Here is a 6,000-nt window from a genome sequence, read left to right as displayed (position 1 = left end):
CCTTTTTTTTTTTTTTTTTTTGAGACAGGGTCTTGCTCTGTTGCTCAGGCTGGAGTGCAGTGGTGCAATCTTGGCTCACTGCAACCTCTGCCTCCTGAGTTCAAGCGATTCTCCTGCCTCAGCGTCCCGAGCAGCTGAGATTACAGGTGCCTGCCACCATGCCCAGCTAATTTTTGTGTTTTTAGTGGAGATGGAGTTTCATCATGTTGGCAGGCTGTTCTTGAACTCCTGACCTCAGGTGATCTGCCCACTTCTGCCTCCCAAAGTGCTGGGATTACAGGCATGAGCCACCATCCCCAGCTGCGTGGGAGTTTTTTTTAAAGTTACACCTGGGAACCACTCTGGCAATTAATATATTACCTGCCTGGGGCTGGGGTTCAATGTCTGGGTAGAAGGGGAAGCTTCTGTAAAGGAGATGAAGAAGCAGGTACCGGGAAGTGGGTAGAAAGCCAGGAGAAGAAGGTCATAACACAGATGCAGGTGGGGTGGGGAGTGGCCAGAAAGGACGACATGGTCAGCAGGCACAAGCTGCTGAGAGGCAAGAAAACAAGGACTGGCTGTGTCATTTAGGGCCATGGTAGTCACTAGCAGCAGGTGACTTTAGCAGCAGGCTTGTCAGCAAAGTGACGTGTGGGAGGCTGGATCACGGAGAATGAGTCGCAACTTGGGAGGTTAGAAAATGAAGCCAGGATGCAGACTGACTTGGAAGGTAGAAAGAGGCAGGGCTGTTCATGGAGGGGAATGTGGGCTAGAGGGGATGATGTCATGATCTGCTAAGGATGGGAGAGAAATGAATGTGTCTAAATGCTCATGGAAATGAGGGAAGGTGGCAGGTATTTGGGAGAGAAGGCGAAATTGATGGTATAAAGTTTCTAAGGAGGCGGAAGGAAAAGGAAGTGTTGGGATCCAACACATTGTGGGCAGTGTTGGCCTTAAATACAAAGGACACTGGCCGGGCGCGGTGGCTCATGCCTGTAATCCCAGCACTTTGGGAGGCCGAGGCAGACAGATCACTTGAGGTCAGGAGTTCAAGACCCGCCTGGCCAACATGGTGAAACCCCATCTCTACTAAAAACATAAAAAAATTAGCTGGGTGTGGTGGCAGGTGCCTGTAATCCCAGCTACTCAGGAGGCTGAGGCAGGAGAAGCAACACTGGAGGTGGAGGTTGCTGTGAGCCAAGGTCGCACCAGCCTGGGTGACAGAGCAAGACTCCATCTCAAAAAATGAAAAGAAAAAAAAAGGAGAGACATCTGCTCAGTTGTAACAGGGTGGAGGATGGAGAGGCTGTGGTGGGGCAGGGTGGCTCATTTTATTTGGTGGGGACCAAGAACATTCATCACCCAGAGTTTCCTCAAATGGGGTGACTGGACCTTCAGAGGCACGTGGCCTTGATAGAGGCCTCTCTCCACGTCCTCTCTTTCTTTCATGTCCTCTCTCTCATTGCAGCCAGATCTGGAGCCACTGTCCCGGTGATGAGTTAGCTGAGGGGAGTGTAGGGGCTGGCCACCCTCTCTTTCTGGCCCATCTTCTCTACCTGTGGCTGGACCCTGGGGGAAGGAAGGTGAAAGGCTGAAGCCCGGCCTAAGCTCCATGGCTCATCAGTCTACCATACTGAGGGTCTCTGCACTGGGGGCAGGGCTCAGGCACCTACATGACTCCCTCCCTGAGAAAGCCCAGCGGGAAGGGGATTAGTCATAGGACTCAGGCATTGAACTCTCACTCCAGCACCTGACACCCTCCACCCTCAGTGGTGTAGTCTTTCCCTTTCTGATCCTCATGTACCTGAGGCCACAGAGGGCAGGTTGGCAGATTCCAGGCCACTGCCCATGGATTGAAACCTGCAGGCCGGGAGGGGCCGGCTCCCTTGCCTGGGACCTCTCTATCCTCCAGTTCTCTCCTGCTTCCCTTCTGCTGACATAGTTAGGAACAGAGCCTCTCCAGACTTTGGGAAGCACCTCTCCTGCCCTCTACCGTGGCACCCGCCTGCTGGACTTAGGGAGAGAAGCACCTTCACCCGGGCTCCTCACTGGCAGAAAGTCCTCTTGGTGCCTCCTGATGAATGGGCCTGGCCCATTTTCTGCCCATCCCCTGTACCCAGCAGTGCCCCCAACCATCCCACCACGAAACGTGCAGTAGCTTCCTACCACTTAACTATTTGATGCTCACTTGGCCCAAATGCTGACAGTCATGGGTTCTTCTGCTTTTGATACAGAAGCGCTGGGAAGCGAAGAGCGTGATCCCTTTAAATGATAGGGAAGCGGGGAAGCAAAGAGCTGGGTAGAGGAAGCCTGTGGTCCCTGGCTAGGGCTTCACGCTCACGGACCTAGGTCAGGACAGCCGCTCCTGCCTTCGTGCCCAAATGTTGCATTTTCCTCATGGATGGGGTGACTGGATCTTCAGAGGCGCGTGGCCTTGATAGGCCTACCCGCACCCCCATCCTGTGCCTATAAAACCCGAGACCCTAGCAGTGCAGAGACAGAAGCGCTGCACGTGGAGAGGAGCGCATCGGCGGAGGAACACATAGGCGGCCGGCCGTCAAGAGGGACGCAGGGGCACCGGCATGCCAGCAGGCCACTGACCGCAGGCGGACGCAGAGTTCGGCTGGGGCAGTTGGAGGAGAGCCTGGGCCACCAAGCGGCCCAACTCCAGGGGAAATCCATCTCCCGTCTGGCTCCCCCATCTGCTGAGAGCTACTTCCGCTCAATAAAAGCTTGCACGCATCCTCCAAGCCCACGTGTGATCTCATACTTCTGGTCTACCGAAGCAAGAAACCCCAGGATACAGAAAACCTGGTAGAGGGTCTAACTGAGCGGACAAACACAAGCCGTTTGTAGATGGCAAAACGGAAAGAGCGCACTGTAACACACTGGGGTTTCGGCAGGAAACATTCACGCCTCGACATTGCTGCCCGTGGGGTCGGAGCCCTGCAGCCTGCCCATCTGTACGCTCCTCTAGAAGTTTGAGCAGCCCGGCACTGAAGGAGCAAGACACCCCCCCATCGCACGCCCTGCCAGGGCACGAGGGAACCTTTCCCATGAGACTTCAGTCGGCTTGCTGCAAGCTAGAGCAGTGGCTAGTATCTATTTTCGGTGGTCTAGCTCTTCACTTAGCTACACTCTGTTTTGTTGTTGTTTTTTCCCTCAAATTTCCCTTCCCAAGATCTTCCCAAATAGAGTTCAACATGCAAAGCAAGCCTTTCTAAAATAGAAGGTAAAATCAAAGCCTCCTTCCTGGTGGTGGTGTAGGCAGAGTGAGAGATTCTACCCTCGGATCCCTTTGGACTTGCGTGGTCTCTCCTCTCCAGCCACCCTGGCCGTCTTCCAGGTCCTTCAAAGCTCTGTGCCACCTCCCATCTCACAGCCTTTGCATGTACTGTCCCCTCTCCGTCCAGCTGACTATGATTTGTACTTCACGTCCCAGTATCGACATCACTTCCTCGAGAAGCCCTTACCTGACCTCTGGTTTTAAAGGGAAATAGGGCTATTAACCGCTAATGCTGTTCCCTTAGAATCCGACCTGGCCACGTATTTCAAGTCTACTCCAGTCAACTTCATGCTTTGGATCATAATCATGATCTGTTGGCTTAGAGTCTATTGATGGTGCTTTCCTCTAAGCCCACACTCCAGACACCTGTCATGAGCATCACTAAAGGCACAGGTTTTGAGAAGAGCCCCACGTGTTCTACGTTATGTCTTGAAGAGAATTCTGGCAGCATTCTTGTCTCTGCCTCCGAGTCGTCATGAGCAGTGAGGCTGAGCAGCTAAAACTGCCTTCCACCACAGTTCCTTCATGTCTCTTCCATTTGTATATTGCTCTACATTTTATTTTTTGTTTTTAAATAAATTTAAAAGAAATTTTTTTGCTGGTTGGGGGACAAGTGTTTTACTATGTTGCCCAGGCTGGTCTCAAACTCTGGGCTCAAGTGAGCCTCCTGCCTTGACCTCCCAAAGTGTTGAGATTATAGGCATGAACCACTGCATCCAGCCTGTATATTGCTCTGTAACAAACTATCCCAAAAGTTAGTGTATAAAACATTTTATTTGCTCATGATCCTATGGATCAGGAGTTTGGGCAGAGTTCACCTGGGCTGTTCTTCTGCTCTATGTGATGTCGTTAAGTTGGTGCAAAAGTAATTGAGGTTTTTGCCATTCCTTTTTTTTTTTTTTTTTTTTTTTTTTTTGGTACCAGGATCATCAGCAAAGGCGATTTTTTTTTTTTTTTTTTTTTTTTAAGACAAATCTCACTCTATTGCCCAGGTTGGAGTGCAGTGATGCTTGCCATATTGGTTCAAGTGATTCTCCTGCCTCAGCCTCTGCAGTAGGTGGGATTACAGGTGTGTGCCACCAAGCCCGGCTAATTTTTATGTTTTTAGTAGAGATGGGGTTTCACCATGTTGGCCAGGATGGTATTGAACTACTAACCTTGCAATCCACCCACCTTGGCCTCCCAAAGTGCTGGGATTACAGGCATGAGCCACTGCGCCCAGCCGCCATTACTTTTAATGGCAAAAATATTAGGGCTCATTCATTCAACCGCATAATAGGTATCATTCATTTAACTACATAGCTGGTAGCTGGGCTGGGCTGGAAGGTCCAAGAAAATGCATTCACGTGTCTGGTATCTTGGTATACCCCCATAAATCCACCAAATATTTCTAAGTGGCTAGCTGGGACTTCCTCAAGACATGGTAGACTTAGGGTAGCTGGACTTCTTAGACACTGCTGGTTTCTAAGGGGAAGGCTTCCAAGAGGGGCAAACGTAGAAGTTGTGATTTTTAAAGCTTGATTTGGAAGTTATATTTCTGTCACATTCCGTTGGCAAAAGTCAATAGAACTAGCCATATTGAAGGGAAGCCCATCTCTCTATTGAAGGAGGGGCAAGGAATTTGTGGCCCTCTTTAATCCACCACAACATCTAATTTAGTATTGTCGAACCAGAGATGAGAGCCTCAGGCTGCATTTGGAAAAGCTTCCCATAGGATCATTCCCAGGGCTTATCCATCATCGCTTATTTTAGGGCTAGAAATTCTAACTTGAGTGCATGCCTTGTGGTCTGACAGATTCCTGGGCAAAGCAACGGCTTTCCCTTACCATCATCTTCATCTCATACATCCCATAACCCTTAAAACTGCTGTACATATGCAGAGTAAATGTTTGGAAGCATTGGCAAATACCAGCATGGGAACTTGAATCAGGCAGCTCATGAAGACCTCGAACTCCTACTAAGGGCTTCCACCCACCAGCATCGCTTCCACCCACATTTTATGGGCCAGAACTAGTGACATGGCTTCAACCTAACTGCAAGGAAGGCTGGGAAATGGAGGGAGCACATGGGATGGTTGGTGTGCACAAATGACCTCTGCCACATATCCTCTTCCTGCCTTTGAATGTTTCATGTGAGGACTTCCGGTGATGGTAACCATCTTTCGACCATGAGGAGAGGGTCAAGAGAATCACAGGAAGGCTGACCTGAAGACCTAGTGCTGAGCTGCTGAAACAGGCCTGGAATTACAGTCATGAGCCACCGCGCCCAGCCAGTGTTGAGCATCTTTTATTGTAATTATTTACCATTCATACATCTTCTTTGGTGAAGTGTCTGTTTAAATTATTCTGCCCATTTTTCACTCGGTTGTTTATTTTCTTATTATTGAGTTTTGAGAGCTCTTAGATATTCTGGATACAAGTTATTTATCAGGTACATGTTTTCCACACACTTTCTCCCAATTTGTGGCTCGTCTTTTCTTTTTTGAGGTGGGGTCTCACTCTTATCCAGGCTGGAGGACAGTGGCACAGTAACAGCTCACTGCAGCCTCAACTTCTCAGGCTCAAGCAATCCTCCCACCTTAGCCTCCCAAGTAGCTGGGACTATGGGAACGTGCCCCCACAGCAGGTTACTGTTTGTATTTTTTGTAGAGACGGGGATTGGCCATGTTGCCTAGGCTTTTGTTCTTTTAATCATATCTTTTGCAGGGTAACATCAGTTTTTTTCTGTCATGGATC

Source organism: Saimiri boliviensis, chromosome 17 (genome assembly GCF_048565385.1).
Source record: "Saimiri boliviensis isolate mSaiBol1 chromosome 17, mSaiBol1.pri, whole genome shotgun sequence".
Classification (NCBI taxonomy): domain Eukaryota; kingdom Metazoa; phylum Chordata; class Mammalia; order Primates; family Cebidae; genus Saimiri; species Saimiri boliviensis.
Note: the sequence above shows the minus strand (reverse complement) of the source record.